Source organism: Tenrec ecaudatus, chromosome 4 (assembly GCF_050624435.1).
Source record: "Tenrec ecaudatus isolate mTenEca1 chromosome 4, mTenEca1.hap1, whole genome shotgun sequence".
Taxonomy (NCBI): domain Eukaryota; kingdom Metazoa; phylum Chordata; class Mammalia; order Afrosoricida; family Tenrecidae; genus Tenrec; species Tenrec ecaudatus.
In genome coordinates, this window is record NC_134533.1 from 120451310 (window position 1) to 120475081 (window position 23772).

Genomic DNA, 23772 nt, shown 5'->3' on the forward strand with positions numbered 1-23772 from the left:
AACAAGGGTTCTGATTCTTCTCTGAAGGTCTTTGCATCCTCCCCCCCCCACCATGAGCCTAATAACCATATCCAGATTCTTACTCCAGCCTTTCCCCTCAACCCCAGGAAAAGCTGAAAAGTAGACACAAGGCGCAGACGGCATCAGGATGCAGACACAGTGAAGGGCTTTCTGACTATTGAGGTGGCTGGACAAGGGAGCAGACCACTGAAGAGAGTTGTAGCATTTCTGCCTTTTCCTGGGAGAGTCTTGAGAATCAGTAGCCTCCTCATCGCTCCCGTTGATTAAGCCTTTATTCTGGGCTACAGACCATGCATCAAGGGCATCAGCAATATTTTCTCATGTAATCTTACACCATAGGTATATTTTTATGAATTCCCATTTCATAAAGTGAGGAAACGGACACTCAGAGAGATGGACTGACTTCTCCTTGAACACTGACTCATGGGAGCACAGATTGGGAACCCACTCTTAAGTCCAAGGTCAAGGCCAAAGTCGAAGTCACCAATATGGCAAATTATATCTCTGAATCACCTTGGTAATTTGTTAAACATACAAATTCTTTTTTTAGACACTACCCCAGAGGAACCCAGTTGGGGAAGCCTAGGCTAGGGTCTAGGAACCACCCCATTCATCAGGCTCCCAACGTGATTTCATGGAGCCCTGCTGGGATGGAGGCTTACGTCCAGCTGTTATCAAGAGGTCCAGTGGCATTCTTCCTAGGAAGACAGTGACTGCGTGGGGCCATGAGCTAAGGGCGCTCACCTTGGAGACCACAAGGTAACAGCAGAGAGTCTCAGAAACCTGTGAAGAACCTGACTGTGACTCTGCATGTGGCAGCTCACAATGCAAAGGTTGCTTGGTCTTTCAAGCACTGGCCAGGTTTCCATCAAGTCCACTCAGACTCATAGCGCTGCCCCCCCCACCCCACCCCCGTGCCAGAGCTGACCCACCTGTCGGCGACAGTCCAACGAGTGTCAGGGAACTGCAGCTGCTGTGCTTGGACTTTCTCCTGGCACCCTTGGCCTCCCCTCCCTCTGCTGGATGTCGACTGCACTCCTGCTGCAGAAGTGGCCATTAAAGGCATTTTGACCTCCAGTTACCATTAGGGACACACACTTGTAATTGGACTTCTAAAGTCGATAACTTTCCTTATTATCCATTTTTTATTCAACAAATCTGGGACCCCTTCTGCTGCTTTCCATTCTGGTTCTGGCTCCTTAAGTCCCAAGTGGAAAGTGCCGAATGCACTGTGGACCCAGGTGGAGCTTTGCTGTGCAGGTCCCCATCACCAGCCCTGCCGTTGCCTCTTGACAACGGCTGAGTGCAAGATGAAGAAATGACGTGGGGAGTTGTCAGGGCAGCCAGCCCCTAACAAATCATCACGGGTCCAGTAGGCACGATTGTACAGTGATAATACGTAAAGATTATATTAACGTCATAGAGAATAAGAGAGATAGAAAAGAGATTGAAATAATGGAGTCAGACACATTTCATGGTAGCATGCTCACCTCAGCTCCTCTTGGTGGTACAAGGCAGGCAAGAGGGCAGGAGAGAGCAATTTATTGCTATCCAAGGCTTTTATCTTTTTGGGGTGTGCATGCCTCGTAATTACAGGTAAAGACATATGTCACAGGAAGGGGTATGTACAATAGACAATACAAGCAATAGGAGGGGGATATACAATGGCCATGAGAATAACGGGAAGGGATGAGCGAGGGGTGTACACATGATAGGAAGTGGTGGAACTAGAGGTACACATGTGACAAGAAGGGTGCACCCTAGATTCATGATGGCGGCCTAACCTTGGTCACCTTCTAGTGGACTTGACCTCCCTGGGCTTCTTCACAATTTACTGCTTTCCTTATCAGAAGGGAGTGGGCCCTACTTATTGTGGGATAAACAGTGGTGTCTGCTTGCTCTGGATGGCGGATAACCCTTAGGGAGAATAACCCCTGACCTACTTCTGTTGTCCTCCAAGTGAATAGTCGTTCGCTGTGTGTAGCAAGCAGCTAGGTTTGGCATATATTTGGGGGAGACAACATGGGAGAGATCTTTCTGTTTCCCACGGGGAGTGATAACTGAGCTTCTCCTGTAGGGTGGGAGGATTGTGCTTGCCCCTCTATAACATTCTCTCAAAGAGGTCCTGGCAGGGGAGGGGGGGTGCAGCCAGGGGAATAACATCTCGCGAGGTGGGGGCCTCTGCCGTGGTAGACACCACACAACCCCTTTGCCCAGATCCCTTCCCATTCTCGGGACAACCCTGCAAGCCAGACACCGTAAGTGCTCCTTCCACGGGTAGGGACGCTGGAGCTTGCGGAGAGTGAGGAAGGTGGCCAAAGCCCCACTGTTAGCATGGACTTGGCACAGAGTTGGATGCGCGTTTCAAATTTGTCTGATTTCAAACCCATGCTCTTGAGCCCGCACCGCCCCCCCCCACCCCCGGGGCTTTTCCTCTTAGTCCTGGAGTCCCTAAGCCCCCAAATCAAAAGGCCTCCCCCAGGCCGGTTGCTCCGCTGACCTTGCTGCAAGCCAGATGCCCGAGTTCCTTGTGACGCTGGGCTGGGCGTTCCGGAGCCTTGGCCTTTGCTTTGGGCCTTGTGCTCACTCTTCCTGCCTGGGTGAGTGACTATTAAGAGCCGGCTTTGATTATTTAGAAAGCACCATGCAGAGGCCCAGTGGGTTGTAATTGGTAAAATGTCTGAACCAAATGCCATAGTCCCTGCTGGTGGCTGATTAAAGGATTATTGCCACTTTTAAAAATAGTCTTTCAGAATTCCAGGGTTATTTTTTACCTTTGGGGGGTGGTGGAAATTACTATTTTGACTCTGGGTGGAGAGGGGTTTTCCATTCTGGGACTCAGTGGAGCTTCCCACGGGAGCCTGTTTGAAGGAAATGTCCCTGGGCTACTTTATGAGGAGCTGTGGTGGTAGCACCGTTAAGCAGTCAACTGCGAACCAGTAGTTTGGGGGTTCAAACCCATCCCCCTGCTCGGTGGGACCAAGTCTGTTTCTGTAAAGACGTGCAGCCTCAGAGAGCCCGTGCGCCCTTGTGGCGCTGACTCTGCTGGCAAGGGGTCACGGTGTTCTGTGTGGGGCATCTTCCACTGGTGCCCGTGTTCAGAAATGGGTAGTGTGGCTGCCCGCCCCCTTGTCCCTTCCCTCCGTTTCTCCCATGGGAGAGTGCCCTCCTCCCACCATCTCTCTCTCCTCAGCCCCAGATGACACCTCCACTCGCACTGGATTAGCACCGTCTCCTTTCCTGATTTTGCCATTAGGAAAGAGTGAGGGGGAAAAAAGAAACACGCTATTAGAGGGCCCTTAATTTCCTTCATTTAACTTGGTCTAAAGATCAGACTCTGAGCAGCGCCCCCCCGAGGGACGTTGTTAGCGCTGGAACGAGGTGAGCACACCTTTCATCCGAGGATCGGAAATAGCTTAACAGGCTGTAATTAAGCCTTCGGGAGAGGATGGGATGAGGCCCTGGGCTTTGACATCCTCAGCGAAAGATGCAGGATTCCGTTTTTTCTTTCAGCTCACTGTTTATCACAGTGGGGTACCTGCCCCCCCCCCCTGCGCAATGCAGAGGGTGACCCCTGGACATTTGACCTGGCCGAACCCACAGCATGATGGATGCCAGACGGGCACGGCACTCCGGCCTGTCTGCCTTGGGCCCATAGCAAGCTGGCTGTGCTGACATCACTGTCATAACCAGTGTGTGTGCGCCACCGTGGAAAACTGTCCTCGCCAGTGTTTTCGGTGGCTCCTTTCAGAAGCAGATCTCCAGACCTTTCTTCCTAGGCTCCTCTGGAATAGACTACAACCTTGCAGTTCTCCTGTTTAGGGAGTGTGCATGCACTGTGTTGAGTGATCTCTGTGTATTTTAATTTTTCCCATCCTTTTCACAACCTTGGTGGTATCATGGTTAGACATTGGGCTGCGAGCCTCATGGTCAGCAGTTCAAAACCACTAGCCACTCCTTGGGAAAAAGACAGGGCTTTCTCCTAGTTCTAGTCCTGGTAACTCGCAGGGGCACTTCTACCCTGTCCTATAGGGTCGCTGTGACTCAGCATCGACACCGTGGCAGGGAGCTGGTGTTTTTACTCAACTCTGAGTGAAAAGGATTCTCTTTATCTTTGCAGCCAAAGAAACAGAAACGGCGAGAGGGAAAGGGATGTGTCCTCATTCTCATAGCCAGTCAATCGCTAGCCTTTAAAACAGACTTCAGGTCTAGCCCATGTTCCACACACTGTGCGACGTTGCCTGAGGACGTGTCAGATGAGGCATTCCCGGCCTCTCGTCCGCTCTCCCCACCAATGCAGGCATGTTTCCCACGTACCCGGAACAGACCTTCACCCTTTCTCTGCATGATCATGGCCCCGGCTGCCACATAGACCAGATTCTTCCAGGCATTTGGCTCAAAATCTCCTAATTCTGCCCTATGGAGAACTCGGAGTAAGTGGCGTTCCCTGTCTTCACCACAGAAGGTACTAGAGGGCCAGGGAGCAAGGGAGTCATCCTCTCCCCAGATATCTGCCATCTCTCCTGGCATCCTCCTCCTGTCCCCCAGCCCCTCCCCTGCCGGCGCCCTGACAGCTCAGATTCCATCTGCACTGAGAACAGGTTGCCGGTGGGGGACGTGGCCTTGGGAATGCTGTAATCGCTACTGTCAAGTACATTTTCAATTTGAGGAAGGAGTTTAGGTAAAGATGCAGACCTGTCAAGCCTCCTATGCTGGGTCCTGATTCAGGGCGCTGGGCCAGGGCTTTGATTTTTCCCCCGACTAAGGGACAGACCTAACTGGAGTGGGCCACCTGGGGAGGCTCCCAGAGCCACCCAGTCTTTGCCTTTGAAGAGGAAATTGGGAGGCTGCCGATGTGGGTAGCGAGATCTGGGAGAATGAGATGGGTGGTTTGGGGGCTGCTTTGAAGGTTAGTGAGAAGTCACCGTTTCTTCCTTTTTAATTAAAGAGACGGGAAAGAGGGAATTGCATGAGATTTAAAAGAGACAGCATTTCATATAAAAGTCGTAGATTCTTAGAACTGGAGGAGATCCCGAAGGTCACACAGTCCAACTTTCCTACTGGAAAATGCAAATTTGCACATGTCATTCCTGTGCTTAAGGTCCCTCCGAGGCCCCGGCTGCTTTCAGGATGAACGCAGCACAGCCATACCGCCAGGCTCAGGCCAGACTCTGCCTGCCAACGAGGCACAGCATCCACCACCACCACCCTCTAAGGAAATCATGTGAACCAGCCCCGAGGAGGCAGGGGCTCACGGCACCCTGCTGCCCAAACACACCTCTCCCCGGGCTTCTCCCACTCTACCCTAACACCCAGCTTCCCTGCTGCCTCCCAAACCCAGCCCCTCAGCCCAGCTCCAGCCCTAGGGTCTCCTGGAGAATGGGTGCATTGGGAAACCTGGTGTGCAGAGCCCACAACTGGGGCCCTCAAGGAGCAAGGCGCAGGGAGCAGACAGCAGACTCCTCTCCTGGCCTCGAGTTGCACATGTCCACCCAATGGGGGTGCCCAGCACAGGGCTTAGAGCAGTTTGTCCGGAGAGTCTGGCAAACCACCTCTCCGGTGTGTTCACGAGAGATCTCACGTGATAGTCTCATTGTTAGCAATTCCAATGTCAACATTGAAAGGGAGGTCCACCGAAGCGCTGAGATGCGATGCGAGGGGCTTCATGAAGTTTGTGCAGCAAGGCCATCACCCTTTCCGGGCATGTTTTATTGAGGTTGGAAAATACTTCCCTGCCCCTGCCCCCCCTGTCCCCCCAGCTGTCTCCTTTTCCATTTTCTTTCCATTCTCTAAGAGCAGCACCAGCTCCCTCCTGGCCACTGGGACAATGATCCGGGGCAGGGGAGTGGGGGATGAAGGTGTCCTAGAGGGCTTTCTGTCCTTCCCTGCCTTCCTGGCTGGTTCTTCCCACCCCCCTTACCCCCCAAAATTCAGAGATTTCCTGTTTTGTCAGCCTTGCTAGAGAACCCACTGACGGCAGAAACTTATGCACGCATCAGGCAGCACACAGGGCTCCTCACATGCTCAGATGGGGGCTGCTGTGGGGCGGGGGTGCGGGTTGAAAACGCTGCTTTTTAAACACATTTCCTGAAATGTGCCCGATCACGCTTCTTGCCTGCGCTCAGCCCGGGGAAAGCTGCCAGTTCTGAGAGACTCCGCTCGCTGCTGCCTGGGTGAGCTGGGAGAGGCTGCGGCGCTCATTTCATCCCAGTCAGCATCAGGGAGAGTGAGGCCGGCACAGGCCAGAAATGCGAGGAACATTACAGGAGGCGAGTCGGGCCAGCAGAGTGGGGTAATGGGAGGAGGGCAGAGGGAGACAGGGGAAGGCTTCCATCTGAGTCTAAACTGTGCCCATCCACCATTTCTGGCTCTCTGAGACTCATTTTTATTTTCCTGGTAACATAGGGATGATGATCATAATAGTATCTGCTTTATGCGCATCATCAAAGTATTGATGTGCTTCGCGGATTTGACTGGGTGGAGCACACATTCATTCTGTCATCCAACTTGGTACGTAGTCTTCCTGGAATCTTGCTTCCTGCCTGGCTCAGGGAAGACAGGGGCACAAAGCTGGGGGGCGGGGTGATAGGCTCCTGCCCCTCCTGTTGTAACCCTGAAGCCACAGGCCCAGGCTGCATTTGGACTGGAAAGAAATTCTGCCAGGTGCCCCCTTCCTGCTTCCGGGTGACTTCCCCACCACACTACTGTGTGTGCTTTCTGGTGCACACCCTGCCCTGGTCCACTGTGCAGCGACTCCGGGGGATGGGGGGGGGTGGCGGGGACCATGGAGACGAGTCACAGCTCCACTCCTGTGATAATGTCCACACCTTAATCAAGGTCTGCTGTGCACAGCACTGCTTAGTCAAGAGCTGCTGGGGTCCCCCAAGTCAAGCCCCCCATTTTCCCAGAGCACTGAGGGGCCCCACACCTGCAAACCTGCCCCCAGCTGGGTCAGGGGCCCGCCATTCTCAGCCCCTGTCTGAAAGCTCAGACCCTGCCCCCTGCCCCTGCTGCTGACTTCATTGCCCTGAGTTTCTGGGGACAGGGTGACCAGCCCTCCAGCCTGTACCCTTCATTAGAACCACTTATTGGAGCTACTTCCTCCAGTTGCATCTCCAAGCCAGGCCCCTCCACACCCCGACTGTGTCTTGTTGGTTGGCAGTGATTTTCTTGTAAGAGCAAAAATCTCCAGCATGCCTAGCTCTCTGATAAATTCTCTCAGCGGCTAATTGGAAGTGCCTTCTGTCTTCAGGAAGGAGAAGGGGGTGCAGAGAAAACACCCTTCCTATTTATGGACTCTGCCCATGATCTCAACGCATGCCATTTTGAGTCTAGTGTTTGATCATTCCCCCAAAATATGTGGAAGCTTGTGTGAGGTTTTTGATCATTTAATTTTAAAAAGAGGAGCCTACCAAAAACAAACAATAAACTCTGTGCATGCCGGTCTAACCCTGGAAGGGGATCTTTCTAAAAAGAAAGGCATTCCCACGCACCCCTCTGGAAATTGGACTTCCAAGCCCCGACCCAGGCGAGGAGCCCATTGAAACCCCGAGAGCATCATGGGGTGGTATTTGGAGGCACTGGTGACTGAGGGTAGACCATATTCCACCCAAGCCCTGGAGAATAGCCATATGTCACCGGGGGTCTCTCTGAGACGAGCCACTGTGGGCTTATTTTCTTTGACAGGAGACATGGTGAGGGCTACATCAGATTCCGCTTCACATCTCTGAGTCCACAGCCTGGGCGTCTTGGGGAACAGCAGCTGATCGTCGAGTCTGGACAGGTGAATGAGCTTCGGCCAGGAGAGAGAAGCAGGAATGGGCAGTGTGTGGCTGCTGTTTTTCTACAGTGGCTGTTCTCTCTGCCTCCACGCCACACTCCCCTACTCTCCTGTGTTCTCACGACAGCTACAGACCTCCTCTGGTCCTGTGTGCCCTGGCCTCCCTCCCTTTCCAAGATGCACCGGTAGAGCCTATGTCCTACACATAGTCTCCAGCCCGGCGCTCCAATCACATGCTTGGATTCTTCCATTTGCCATCTCATGAAGTTTAGAGTCTACCCTGGAACACCTCCAGTGGCGGGGACCTCACCACCTACAGGGACAGCGTTGCATCTTAAAAAGTGCTGCTGCTTAGAAAATGCTTCCTTCTGTTGGGCAGAAATCTTCTTTTCCGAACCCTCTTCCTTTGGGCCTTAATTCTGCTCCTCCGGGCCACACATCAATCCCATCCTCCCCGGAACTGCTCTTACTTTTTCCGTGCAGGACCTCAATCTCTGACCACTCTGCTCCGTGTCCTTGGAGCTCACTCTAGCTGGCTACCCCCCTATGGGAGAGCTGTGTTGTTATTGGTAGGTGCTATTGAGTCTGTTCTAACCCATAAGGACCCTGGGCTCAACCTGATACTGAGGACAAAGAACACTCTCTCCCCTGGCATCAAATTTGCCACCCCTTTGTAAAGGATGTGCTTATCAAGAAAACACTCAGATTTACTTTGGGCTAACCACGCAGACCCAGTAACTCAAAGACCAGGCGCTCCAATGGAGGAGCTCCAGAGATTGGCCACAGGGCTCAGGGAGAGCGGCTCTGTGGTAGGTGGGAGAGGGGCCACCCTCGCATCCTCACACTCGGGGTCACTGCTGCATCTTCCTGCCTGGGCAGTTGTGCTGCCGGTGTCCCCCTGCAGTCACCTAGCCAAGGCTTTTCAGGCCTCTCTCTCCCAGGACACCCCAATTACTTTGAAAAATGGCCCTACATTATAAATATACCCGGCATTTCAAAGAATTCATATTAGAATTGGAAGCGGCCTTGCCCATATTTTTCTTTTATAGGTTAGATTATGAAGACTAAAGAGAAGTGACTTGTCCAAAAGAGCTTCATAATTCAATGCAACAGATATGTATTGAGCACCTGTGACAGGCCAGGCACTGTGCTGGAGCTGGGGCCACAAAGGGGGATCTACTCATGCAGTCACTGGATGTCCCTGAGCACCGACGGGGAGCCCGTGGTGAACAAGGACTCTCATCACTCATGGAAGGTGTTGCCAGGCAGGGAGATGAGCTTGGAACAAAGGAGTCTCTGATTACCTGTATGGTAATGGTAAAGGAGACATCCAGGGCACTCAGTTTGTCTCTGGGCACGCTGGTGGTAAAGCGGTTACGCATTGGGCTGCACGTTACAAGGTCAGCAGTTCAAAGCCACCAGCCACTCTGCAGGAGCAAGAAGAGACTTTCTGTTCCTGTAAAGACTCTTGGAAACCCACAGGGGCAGCGCTACCCTGTTCTATAGGGTCCCTGTGAGTCGGCGTCGATTCAAATTCAGTGAGTGATCTTTTGAGTTATTCATGGCTGTCTTACTTATCTAGGGGTAACAGAAAGACCACAGGTGAATGCAAATGTGTCCTCGCACCATTGAAGCTTCTAGAAATCCCAATTCACAATACGAGCTCAGGCTCACAGTTTACGAAGAAGGTCCTCCTCTCCTTTCACCATCCTCCAGCTCAGCATCCCTTCAAGGTCAAGCTTCCGTGGATGTCGGAGCTTCACAGTACAGGGGCTCCAGGTCCAAAAGATGTTCCAGGCTCATCCTTTCTGCCCATGATAGGTCCCTCAGAAACTCAGGTGATGTAGTGGTCACCCTTTGGGCTGCAAACTGCAAGGCCAGCAGTTTGAAACCACTCCCTGCTTCTCGGGAGAAGGACAGGGCTTTCTCCTCCTGTTAAGAGTCTCAACTCTCGGAAATCCACAGGGGCAGTTCTACCCTGTCGTGTAGGGTCACTGTGAGTAGACATCAACTCCATGACTGTGAGTCTTGAGAAACCCCTTTGATCTCAACACCACCCCCTCCTCTCTCCTGTTATCTCTTGTATGAGAAGAGGTGCTGCAGACCCTCCCCCTCCACCCTCCCCCTCCACTCCTCACATCAGTTCCAACCCTGGGGAGTCATCACAGGACTGCCACATTACACCAAACCTCTGAGAATCACAGCGCAGTGAAGTTGACAGGTATTGTGGGGAGCCATAATTCAATCCGTGACACATCCTCAAATGGGGGAATTGACCAAGGCAGCCCCAGGAGAAGCAGGGTGTGAGGAGCCTGAGCGAGGGCCTCACTAAGCCCTGGGACTAGTAGGGACCCTGACCAGGTCGCCCAGGACTCTGCTTCCCCGCTACCTCCTCTCCCCCTCCCCCACCCTCTTTCTCAGCTCGCATCTAAGTGCCCTCTTCTAAAGATTGAGGTCAGCATCAAAGGCAACGGAAGACACAGGCTGGTTTCAGGCGTGCAGAATCTAAGGCAGGACCGCTTGTAGCAAATAGGTACCACTGGATAAAGAACTGTTTGCTACATGTTGGGCAACCTACCCGCAGCACAGGAGAATCCGTATCTTATCTTGGGGCTGATGCAGAGCATTGTGGTCCTGGAGGCAGCCTGTCTGAGTTTGAATCTGCTTTACTTCTGGAACTTTGGGCAAGAAATGTAATCTCCCTGAGCCTCAGCTTTCTTATCCGTAAAGTGGGAGCGATGGCAGTGCCTGCCGGAGAGTGTGATGGAGATCAGTGAGCAACCAAATGTGAACTGGCTAGCCCACTCTCTGGCCTGTGATAGATGCTCACAAACATGAGCTTGTATCATTTTTGTATGATTAATTGCTACCAGCAGCTCATTGATGCCCAACATACATGTATTGAGCCTCTGTTATGCTTCATGGGAGGAAGATGAGGCTTTCTACTCCTGTAAAGACTTCTACTCTCAGAAACCCACAGGGGCAGGTCTACCCTGTCCCGTAGTCACTACGAGTCAGAATGCCACACCACTTGAAGGCAGTGAGTATTGTGCTCCAAGGACTGGTAGACTGGCTAGAAAATGGTGAAAAAACACAGGTGTCCCCAATCCCCTATGCCAGGCCCTTTTGTTCCTTCTGCACATGTCTCCCATTAAATTCCCATCCAGGACACACAAACACCCCCGTATACATAACCTACCCAAGGCTTATGAAACAGACCTTACTTCTGCTGCACAGACTGCACTCTGACCTCTTCTACTCGCTATTGTACTTTCAAATTACAGGTCCTAACCCACAGTATTGATCTCACGATCTACTAAAGGCTACAACAAACAGTTTAATAATAACACTGCCTTCGAGCCCGGTGAACTGAAGGCCAGAAGCCTTCATTTGCTGTGGAACCTTCCCAGCTTTGGTTGGACTTGCATTTGGTCTCTCGCTTTGAGTGTGTGGCGTGTGTCCCTTTGATCCTGAATGTTCGCAGCATTCTGGGTAAGCACGTGTGTGGATGACTCCTGTGACTAAGAGAAGGAGCGAGGTCTTCGGCCAACTTCATCAAATTCTCTCATCCCCCCGATCACCCCTCAGGTGCTCGCTTGGGCCCTTGCACATATATAATATAACTAAACGTTTATGATTGTAGATATTGGATTTACATACAATAACCATTTTACTCTTTCAGGCCAGAGGTGTGCTCTGTGAAGGCTTATATCGCAAGCCTTTTTAGCTGGTCGTATATCGAGGGGCAGACGTAGGCTCTCTAGATTTTGAAAATGTAACTCGGTGCTACAGTGCAATCTAGATTAAAACTTGGGGTCTGTGGCCATAAAAGAGCCCTGGGGTGGTGAGGATTAGAGCTCTCTGCGGCAACCCTCCACCCCCCACCCCCCCTACCCCTCCACCCCATTCCTCACCCCGTCCCAGGCTCTCTGCAGGAGAAGAGTAGGGCTCCCTGCTCCGGAAGAGACTCATAGCCTGGGGAATCCTTGGGGCAGTTCTGCATTGTCCTTCGAGGCCGCCATGAATGGAAACCGGCTTGTTGACGGGGTGTGATTTGGGATGGTGGCCGTCATTTTGATTTTTGTTCCCTGATGTTCACTCGAGGAGACACTAATGTATTCTTAGACGCACCCCTCCCAAACCCGCCGCGGAGAACCCTGCAGAGCCCAGCTCTCTAACACGCTCCAGTTGCCAGGGGTCGGATCGAATCCATGGCAGCCAGCTGGTTTGGGTTTTGTTTTCTCCTAAGGAGAACTTCAACTCAACACCGCACTTGCGGTTCTTTTTCGAAAGGGTGGTTGCTCGTGGTTTCTCCACCTCAGGCCCCGTGGAGAATGAGGACCAGGGTAAGATGAGCTTGCAAAATCAGCAGAGTTGACTGCCTACGGCCACATGGGGACTGGAACCCAGTTCTCCTGACTTCTTTCTGGTCCGCTGCATTCCCACCGGTCAGAAAACACTTCTGTTATCTTCTGTTCCCTTTGCTGGGCTCTTCAGAAGCCATCATGCGCATTATCTCCATTGATTGTCAGCAATTACTCTATCAATTCTGATTCAACCTTATATGGGGCTGCAGAGGTCGTAAGCATTTGTTGAACTAGCTAGCCTCATCTTTCTCATAAGGAGCAGCCAATGGGTTTGAACTGCAAACCATGCAGTGGGAAGCCCAACACGGCACCAGTGGGGCTTCTTATACAACAGGAAGGAAGGTTCATTTATCTCCATTTAAAAACAAGGAGGCTTCAGCAAGACAGTGACTTATCCAAAGCCATGACAGAATTGGAAAGGAAGAGAGGGTCCTCTGATACCGCTGCCTCTCCTTGTGTCAAACCCATAAGCCCCCATCCTGGGTCTTGGCCTGGACCAATCTTCTGGGATCTTGTATTGACTTCCTTCAGGGATTTTATTCTCTGATGGGTACGTTCAAAGAGGGCATTAATGAGAGCCACTAGCAGTCTGCCAGACAATTGGACTACAGTGCATTGATTCTGGAAGCTATGCCTCTGGTGTTCCAGATACCAACAGGGTTACCCAAGGTTTCAGCTGACCGGAATTCCAGGTTTAAGAATAGGAAGAAAGACCTGGTGGTTTCCTTCTGGAAATTAGCCAATGAAACACTATGGATCACAACCGAATGTTGTCTGCTACAGTGCTATTGTGATTTCCCTTGGGTTGGAAGTCACTCAGAATATACAGTGGCCGCCTCAGTAGACTGGAGCAGACCAATGCTTGTGAAGATGGCACAAGCTGGGTAGCATCTCAGTCTTCTGTGCATGGGCACTATGAGTCACATTAACTTGACTGCTTTTCACAACACCGCAGACATGAGAGGCATGTGGGAAGTCCCACGTCTCAAAGGCAGACGCGTCTCTACCTGCCCTCACGTGATTAAATGGGATAGCAGTAACTAGAACTCAAGTCCAGGCTGCGGTTGTATCCCTTGTTAACTTGCTGTGTGATCCCTAGTGAGTTGCTTGGCATCTCTGAGTCTGTTTCACACATTCATTCAATTGAGACTTGTTCAGCGAAGTGACTGCATTAAGCATTATTGTTGTTGCGTGGCATGCCTACAGTAAGCCGACTTTTTTCAGGTGGGAATAAAGCAGGACTATTAAGCCAAGTCCATGAGCGTTCTGAGTGTTTATCCTCATGGCTGGGTGCCCAGCGTACAGACGCGGTCAATCATTGTGTGTAATATCTGAAGGAAGCAGAACTTCTTCTGCCTGGGAGACGCAGTCTACCTTCCTAGACAATGCTGGATCCAGGCAATGCTGAGTGCCAAGAACAATCATCTGCATGTCCATAGAATATTCAATGTTAGAGAGCCATGTGCACACCCACGGATGCAGGCAAGGATGTGAGGCGCTCCCGGAGGGCTTTAAAAACGAATCTCTTTCTATCTCCTTGGGAGTGAACAAAGGGGCCAAATGACAAGTCTGAGTGAGTTACAAGGGGAGTGAGAGGGCTGGGAGCTGGGAGCTGTGACAGCTGCTCCGGCAGGACCCTGTGTCTCAGGGAGGGCCAGGGCTCTGCCTCGGTGGCAGGATGTGTGGGCCAACAACGCGGGGAGTGCTGGGCACCCCAGACGCAGAACAGAGGCAGGCATGGAGAGGGAAAGTGGGTTGATGGAGCTCCTGTCAGCTCTGCCAGCATGCAGGTCCCTGGAGGGGGGGGGGGCAATGGTTCTCCCTCAGCTTCTAATCTAAAGGTTGGTGGTTCAAACACACCAAGCAGTCCTGTGGAAGAAAGGCCTGGTGATTTGCTTCTGTTAGGATGACAACTCCAAGAAAACCCTATGGACCTGTTCCACCCATTAACACCGCAAGTCACCGCAACTTAATACCATGAGGTCACCGCACCTCAGAATTGCCTCCAGGGCGATGGTTTGGCTCCTAGCTTATGCCTATTCCCACAGGATTCTCGGAACCCTCTGTAACCACATAGTATGCAGTGTGTAGAGGGAGATGCTTTGGGGATGGAGAAATCCCGAGTTTGAATCTCCATTCTAGAACTTACCAGTGTGTGACTTTGGGGACATAAATGACCTAATCTCATTAAGAATAATAAGCAAAATAAGTATAAAGTGCCTAATCTCTGAGAAGTCACCCTGAAGCGTAAATGAGACCCTACTCACAAGCTCACTGTCATGTTCACGCAAGTAAGTTTTACTGAGTACCTACCCTGAACCAGCTAACAGAGTGGGCTACATGTTTGGCTGCTAATCACGAGGTCAGCAGTTCAAACCCACTAGCCACTCCAGGGGAGAAAGAGGAGGCTATCTTCTCCAAAAGATTTACAGCCTTGAGGGAGCAGTTCGACTCTGTCTTATGGGATGCCTTCGAGTCATACTTGACGTGATGGCAGAGCAGTGGATTTGCACGCGTTATGAGCCAGGCACCGTGCTAGGTGCCATTGGCAAAATGAGGACAAAACCAGCCATGAGCTCTGCTCCCACAGAGCTTCGAGCACACCCGTTCTTCACTTGCCAACGAGCTCAGTTTCCGACATTTCCCATTTGTGACAATAGTGAAAAACTCACTGGTTTGCACGCTGCGCTGTGTGCCAGGCAGTGAGGCAAGAGTACGCCTGGGCTGTGCTGGTGGAGGTTCTGGGTGAGCCTGGCTGGGCCAAGGTTGTCAGCAGTTTAGCAGTTCTGTGTTGATGCGACCCCGCAGTTGTGTAATAATGCAGACACCCTCTGTTTGGGGATCTGATGTGATCATCCTTTGTGATCTCATAATACCAGTTTTTGCATTAACGCCCTGATCTTGGGGACCTGACCAGCTACGTGAGGAGTAGCCATGTGTTGAGTCAGACAGAGAGTGAACAATATCACACTGATGAATGCACAGTTATGACCTGAAATAAAGTCTCTGACGGGAAAAAAACAGAGCCTGGATATTACCTTTGAGCAGAGGCTCAGGATTGACAGGCATAAACCAGATCAGGATTTGCCCAAACATTTCTAAAAGGAGAGTAAATGCATTAGACTTCAGGGGCCATAAGGGCTTTGTCACAACAGCATGCCATTGTAGCAGGACAGCAGCTCCGAAAACCGAGCACACCATTGACATTGAGTCCATTCCAACTCCTGGGAACCCCGTCCGTGCCTTACAGTGGGCGTGCAAGTACACTGCTCTGCACTAGGGTTTCTCACCTTAGGGAAGCAATTGCCTGGTGGCTCCTCCCTCCCCCCCTCCCCCCACCATAATGACACTAGGTGGATTCAATCTGTCAAACTTTGAGTTCATCGTTGGACAGAAAACACTCGTGCTTTCCAGGGACCACAAGCAGCGATGGGCCACTATCCAAATGAACTGTTTCGTGGCTGTGTTTCCAGGCAAACATGACTTACAAAAACAAGTAATGAGCTGGCTTCAGTCTCCAGTTGTGGTTCACTGATCTCTGAAGGAGATGCAAGAGAAGAGGACTGTGGGGTGGGGAGAAGGGAGTGTGCAGGAAGAAGGGGGTCTCAGATGGGGACCAGAGCACACAGCAGTGCAGGCAACAAAGATCTGGTTGCCCTTGGACCCTTGGGAGGAGGCAGGCATGGCGGAAGCACATAGGCAGCTGGAGAAAGCTGTGTGAGAGCAGGCAGAGAAGTGGGCAGAAGCCCAGCTGTGCGGGGACTTGTAGGCTGTGTAAAGACTTGGGTCTCTATCTTCAAAGCAGAATGGAAAAGAGAGGTTGTCAGCAGGAGGTGGCGGAGTCCTGCTGAAGAGCTTGTAGAAAGGGCTGCTGCTGTGTGGAGAACCGAGCATGTCCCGGGCCTGGGACACGCCATGGAACTTGGGCCATGGGGCAGCTCAGAGGAGGAGTGGGGGAGGTAGGGCCATCCAACTCTTTGGCGACAGGGTGTGGATGCTGATGCAGGTCTCCAGACTTTAGGTGACACACAGAAGTTTCTGTTGGCAAGCAGCAGAAGACCCTGCGATCACGGTCCCCTGAGGGAGATTTTTCTACACTCTGATGCTGAAGGAGCCAGCAACTTGTTGACTGAGACCTGAGGTCGAATGACAGACCCATCGGTGTCTTTGACACTCTTTCAGTTGTGCGGGAGTCACCCTGTCAACAGGCTGTGGGTGACCCATGCTGATGTCATAGTACCTATTCACTACAGCTCATCAGTGCTGGCTCATGGTGGCCCCATGTGTGTCAGAGGAGAACTGTGCTCCACACGGGCTTTTATTTATTACTAAATACTTTTATTGGGGGCTTTTACAGTTCTTATCAGAATCCATACATACATCAATCGTGTTAAGCACATTTGTACATTCATTGCTCTCATCATTCTCAAAACATTTGCTCTCCACGTAAGCCCCTGGCATCAGCTCCTCATTTTTCCCCTCCCTCCCCATTCTCCCCTCCCTCATGAACCCTTCATAATCTATAAATTATTATTCTGTCATATATTGCCCTGTCCGAAGTCTCCCTTAACCCACCTTTCCGTTGTCGGTCCCCTAGGGAAGAGTTCACATGTAGATCCTCGTAATCGGTTCTCCCTTTCCAACCCACCCTCCCAGTATCACCACTCTCACCACTGGTCCTAAAGATACCATCCGCCCTGGATTCCCTTTGTTTCCAGTTCCTATCTGTACCAGTGTACATAATCTGGTCTACCCAGATTTGCAAGTTAGAATTGGGATCAAGATAGTGGGGTAGGGTGGGGGGAGCATTTAGGAATTAGAGGAAAGTTGTATGTTTCATTGTTGCTACATCACACCCTGACTGGCTCATCTCCTCCCAAAACCCTTCTGTAAGAGGATGTCCAGTGTCCTACAAATGGGCTTTAGGTCTCCACTCCACACTTCCCCCTAATCACACAGGCTGGTATGCTTCTTCCATGTGGGCTTTGTTGCTTCTCAGTTAGATGGCCGCTTGTTTACCTTCAAGCCTTTAAGACCCCAGATGCTATATCTTTTGATAGCCGGGCACCATCAGCTTTCTCCGCCACATTTGCTTATTCACCCTCTTTGTCTTCAGCTGTTGTGTCGCGAAGGTGAGCATCACAGAATGCCAATTTAATAGAATAAAGTATTTTTGCATTGAGGGAGTACTTGAGTGGGGGCCCAATGTCCTTCTGCTGCCTTAATACTAAACTTATAAATAGATGAACATAGATCTACTTCCCCATCCTAATATATAAATATATTTACATATGTACATGTCTTTATCTAGACCTCTATAAGTGCCCTTTGCTTCCCAGCTCTTTCCTTTGTTTCCCTTGACTGTCCTCCTGTCCCACTATCATGCTAAGTCCCCACCAGGGTTTCAGCAATTCTTCTTGGTTACATTACCCTTGATCATGCCCTACCAGGCCTCCCACACCCTCCTCCTCTTCGATTTGGGTCACTTGTTGTTCCTTTGTCCCTGGGTTTGTTAACACCACTACCTTTTCCCCCACCTCCCCCTTTCCCATGTCCCCTCTGAACTGTCGGTTCCATTGTTTTCTCCTCCAGATTGTTCATCCAGCCTATCTTATTTAGTCAGACCTGCGGAGATAATAACAGGCACAAAAACAAGACAGAGCAAAACCAAGCAACAATATACAACAAAACAATAACAACAACAAACCACTGAGGAAAAAAACCACAAAATGAAAAGCTTGTAGTTAGTTCAAGGATTGTTTGTTGGCCTTTAGGAGTGTTTTCCAGTCCAGTCTGTTGGGGTACTATGCCCTGGCCCCAAAGTCCACCTTCAGCATTCACTGGGGACCTCGCCACTCCATTCCCTTGCTGTTCTTTTGCACCTTAGTGTTTTGCCTTGGTGAGGCAGGATCAGATCAGGTGCAATTCCCACACTCTATCTCTGGTGTTGTCCCCTGTAGGATTATGGGTCAATGAGGGGCGCCATGTCTCATAGTGGGACGGGCCATGTGGTCCTCTATGTGGACTGGCTGCTCTAATTGGAAACATTGTCCTCACAACCTGGTGGGCCAGGATGTGCTCCACTCTCTCCTCCTCCCCCTTGATCTGCTCCCGTGTGCTCCGATCAGATATATCCCTCTCCTGGAGCTTCAGATTTAATGCTGTCCTTTGAAATAAATTCTTATGTGGGGGAGGGGCAGGTGTCCACATAGTAGTTGGGTTTGGGGCCGGCCCCCCAGACCTCTCCACTAATTCCCTACTCCAAGCCGGCATGTTGCATTCACATCTTGGAGCACTGAGTTGAAGTCTGGTCCCTCTTTCCCTGTGAAGATATAAACAATGCCCTCCCCTTGGATGGGTTAGCACCCTGTGCCCCCGCTACCCATTTCTGTTTCATTAATATTATTTTCCTTTCCCCACCTCCTTTTTAGTTGTCTATCATGTGTAACCTTGTACTTGGTCTCGTCCCTGCCACATTACCTGTCTTCACCCCAGGAATGTTTGTATACAGTAGCTTTGTCCCTATGGCCCCTTTTCAATTTTTTTTAAAGGTCACCTCAGCGGACTCATGTTTTACTTGTCCTTTTGTGCTTGTCTTATTCTACTTGGCAGGATTTCCTCCAGTTCTTCCCACACAGCGATGTGCTTCATACGTCCATCAATACTTTTTAACGATGCGTAGTATTCCATTGTATACCACAGCTTTTTAATCCACTCATCAGTTGATGGAAATTTGGGTTGTTTCCAACTCCTTGCAATTGTGAACTGTGCCACAATGAACATTGGAGCACAGATGTCTGGCCTTGGTTTGTTTCTTGTCTATTCTGGGTATATGCCACGTAGCGGGATTGCTGGGTCATATGATAACTCAATTTCCATTTGTTTTATATATCACCAGATTGAGTTCCATAGTGGCTATACATACTTGTAGGTTCAGCAGCAATGGATGAGAGTTCCTGTCTCCCCACAGCCCCTCCAACACTTGTTGATTTCTGATTTTTTGAATTGGGCTATATTTGAGGGTGTTAGGTGATACCTTATGGTTGTTTTAATTTTTATTTATCTTATGGCTAAGGATCGAGAACACTTTCTCATATGTTTGTTGGCCATGTGGATTTCTGCGCCTGTGACACTTCTGTTCAGATACTTTGCCCACCTCCTCAGTGGGCAATTAGGTTTTTATTCTTTTTGAAAGCTAGCAGAGTGTTGTAGATTTAGTAATAAAGCCTTTGTCTGATGTGTCATTGCTAAAGATGTCTTCCCAGTCTGTGGATTCTCTTACTACTCTGTTGGTGAATTCTTTCGATGTGCACGGGTGTTTTATCTTCAGTATATCCTATTTGTCAATTTGTGCCTCCTCTGTGTTTCTATCCTTCCCTATTTCTGATAGCCTGGGTATTCCCTGTGCCAAAGTTCTCAAGTTGGTCCCAATTCCCTCATTGATGGCCCTAATAGTTTGGGGTTTAACTTCAAGGTCTGTGATCCACCTTGAGTTTATTCTTGTGCATGGAGTGAGATAAGGATCTTGCTTCATTTTTCTGCAGGTAATTATCCATTTTTTTCCAGCACCATTTGTTAAAGAGGGCATCTGCTTCCCATTGGATATTTTGGGGGCCCTTATCAAAGATCAATTGTCTGTATGCTGATAATTTTATTTCTGGGTTTTCAGTTCTTTTCCAATGGTCTGAGTATCAGTGATTGTACTAATACCATGCGGTTTTGACAACTGTGGCTGTATAGTATGTGCTAAAGTCAGGTAAAGCAAGCCCTCCCACGGTGTCCTTCTTCTTGAGGAGTTCTCTGCTAATTCTGGGCTTCTTCCCTCTCCATATGAAGTTGGTAATCAGTTTTTCCATTTCCTTGAAGAATTATTAGGGTAATTATATTGGGACTGCATTAAATTTATATAGTGCCTTCGGCAGAACTGACATCTTGACTATATTGAGTCTTCCAGTCCATGAGAATGAGATATTCTTCCATTTGCTGAGGTCACTCTTGGTTTCTTGTAATTGTGTTCTGTAGTTTTCCTCATATAGATCTTTTGTTCTTTTAGTCAGGTATATCCCTAGATATTTCCATTTGTGCTTGGCTATTGTGAAGGGTACCACCTTTTTTTTATCTCTTCTGTGGTCTTATCTGATGTGTTTAACAGTCGATGGACTTCTGTTTGTTGATCTTGTATTCTGCCACTCTGCCAAACTCCTCTATTGCTTCCAGTACTCCCCTTATGGAGCTTTTGGGATTTTCCACATATAAAATCATATCATCTGCAAATAATGATAGTTTCACCTCTTCCTTCCCCAGACAAATACCTTTGATGTCTTTTCTTTGCCTTATGCTGTTAGCTAGAACCTCCGGTATGATATTAAATAAGAGTGGGGACAAGGGGCATCCTTGTCTGGTCCCCCTTTTCAGTGGGATTGTGTTAGTCTTTTCTCCATTGACTACCACGTTGATTGTTGGCTTTTCATATATAGCTTGTATTGTCTTGAGGAATTTTCCTTCCATTCCTATCGTCTTGAGTGTCTTAAACAGGAAGCGGTGTTGGATGTTGTCAAATGCTTTTTCTGCATCTATTGATATTATCATGTAGTTCTTATGGTTTTTCATGTCAATGTGATGAATAATACTAATGTTTTTTTGTGTGTTGAACCATCCCTTCATTCCTCATATGAATCCCGCTTAGTCATGGTGAATTACTTGTTTTATATACTTTTGTATTCTGTTGGCTAGTATTTTGTTAAGGATTTTTGCATTGATATTCATTAGGGATATTGTCTGTAGTTCTTGATTCTTGTGGGATCCTTGTCCAGTTTTGTTATCAGAGTTATACTAATTTCATAGAAGAAGTTCAGGAGTTTGCCATCTTTTTCTGTGTTCTGGAAGAGTTTGTCTAGGATTGGTGTTAGTTCTTCCCTAAATGCTTGGTAGAATTCTCCAGTGAAGCCATCTGGTCCAGGGGATTTTTTTTGTTGGTCATCCCTTGATAACCTTGTTTATTTCTTTTATTGCTATGGGTCTGTTGAGATTCTTGACGTCCACTGAGAATAGTCTAGGGAGGGATTGTTTTTCCAAGAATTTGTCTTTGTCTTTCACATTTTTTAATTCATTGGAGTACAATCCTTTGTAGTACTATGTAATTATCCTTTTGATTTCATTAGGGTTTGTTGTAATGTCCCCTCTTTCATCCTTATTCTTGCTATTGAAATTTGTTCCCTCCTTTCTTTGGTTTGGTTTGCAGGGGTCTGTCGATTTTGTTTATCTTTTCAAAGAACCAACTTTTAGCAGCATTAATTTTTTCCCATAGTTTTCTTATTTTCCCTCTTCTGTATCTCAGCCCTGATTTTTATAATTTCTTTTCTTTTGCTATTAGTAGAATTGTCCTGCTGACTCTGCTCTAGTTATTGTAAATTTTGTGTCAGCATATCAATGATGAGTCTCTCTTCTTTCTCAGGTGTGCATGTATTGCTACGAAACTTCCTCTGATAATTTTCTTTGCTGTGTCCCATAAGTTTTGGTACGTTGTGTGCTCATTCTCAATGGTTTCTAGAAATTTCCTAATTTCATCTCTGATCTGTCACTACGCACTCATTTTGCAGTAAAAAGTTATTTGCCCTCCAATTGTTTGCTCTTGTTTTCTTTGTCTTCCTTGTGGTCAGAGAGAGTGGTCAGAGAGAGGTCTGTATGATATCATTGTGCTTAAATTTATTTAGATTCGCCTTATCCCTCAGCATGTGGTCTATCTTTGAATATGTGCCATTTGGACTTGAGAAGAATGTGAATTTATTTTATATTTGGATGAAAAGCTCTTTAAATATCGATCGGGTCAAATTGTCTAATTGTAGTGTTTAGATCTCTAGCCTCCTTGTTGAGTTGCTTTTCCTGTGATCTATCTTTCTCAGATAGCGATGTATTGAAGTCACCCACTATAATTGTTGAGGCTGTGATTTCTTTTTTAATCTTTTGGAGTGTTTGGTTGACATATTCAGCGGGTCTCTCATTCGGGGAATATATGTTTACAATGCTTAGTGATCTACTATTCCCTTGAGAATTATACAATGTCCCTCCTTATCTCTTTTGATGGTTTGCACTTTGAGGTCAATTTTATCCAAGATTAGGATTGAAACCCCTGCTTTTATTTGAATTGTTGTTTGCTTGACATGCCTTTCTCCAGCCTTTGATTCTTAGCCTATTTTTGTCTGTAGCTTTGAGATGTGTTGCCTGTAGGCAGAAAATTAATGGGTTGTGTTTTCTAAGCCAGTCTCCTAGTCTCAGTCCATTCATATTCAGTGTTATCTCCATCTGTGATATCATATTATACCTTTGTTTTGGGTGTTTTCCTACTTTCTTTCTCATTAGTGTGGTGTGTGTGTGTGTGTGTGTGTGATTCTTGACTTATTTCCATCCTTAAGCCAATTCTATCTTAGGGTCTATTTTCTCTTTGTTGCCCTCTGGGTGAGGTTGTTCTATGTGACAGTCTCTTATTTATGCTTGGTGAGTGTTGTTCTTCTGCCCATACTGGGTTGGCAAGGATCTATTGTAGGGCTTGGTTTCTTGTAATGTATTCTTTGAGTTTTTCCTTGTCTGGGAAGACTTACTTCTCCATCTGTGTTGATCGATAATTTGGCTGGGTAGAGTATTCTTGGGTTTGCATTGTTTTCCTTCAATTTTTGGAATGTTACTCCACTCTCTCCTCTTCTTCATAGTTTCTTCTGATAGGTCTGAGCATATTCTTATGTGGCGACCTTTATATGTGATTGCTTGCTTTTCCCTAGCTGCTCTCATGATTTTCTCCTTTTCCTCAAAGTTGGATAGTTTAACTATGAGCCTTGATGACTTCTTATTGGGATTCAGTCTAGTTGGTGTTCTTTCAGCCTCCTGAATGGTTGCCTTGTTTTCATTCATTAAGCTGGACAAGTTTTCCTCCAAGAATTCTCTCACTATTGTTGCAGATGACTTCTTTGTTGTGTCTTCCTCTGGTAAGCCAATAATTCTAACATTGTTCCGCTTCATAGCATCAGACATAGCTCTTAAGTTTTCTTCAGCTTCTCTGATGATCTTAATAGATTTTTGTTCACATTTGTTAAAGTCTGCTTGGCTGTCCTCCAAGTCACTAGTGCAGCTCTCTGCTTCCTCCAGTAGAGTCTCAAGGTCCGTGTTTCTGCTACTGCTTTTTGTTATCTCCTCTCTAACCTCCTGAATTTCCCTTTGGTATATGGCCTTTATCTCCTCTATAATTTCATCCTTTTTCTGTATTGTTTCCCTCATATCCTGTATGACTCCAAGCAGCATTATGAAAATTTCTTTCTGTGGCAGCTCAATGTCTGCTTCTTTTATGCATGTCATTATGTTCGGGACATCTTCTGCCATTGTCTTTTGTTTCCCCTGTTTTCTCGTTGAGGTCGTTGGGGCTGATGGCTATTTGTGTTCATTGTTTTAGAGGAGCCAGGTCCCATTTTCCAGGGAGACAAAGAGCACTGACTTTCTCTGGGAGACTTGTAGGAATGCTTCATCGAACTACCTACAGCTAATTTCACTAGAGAATTAACCTTCCACTTTATCCTCCTGTGGCTTCCCTCTCAGGGGAGTGCCCCAGAAGGCTGG

At 48.5% G+C, this 23772-nt stretch overlaps 1 protein-coding gene across 4 annotated transcripts in view; it reads left to right on the forward strand.

Annotated features, from left to right (window-relative positions):
- Positions 1-23772, forward strand: part of GRIK4 (glutamate ionotropic receptor kainate type subunit 4) — a 435808-nt gene that overhangs the window by 312817 nt on the left and 99219 nt on the right. The window lies entirely within an intron of this gene.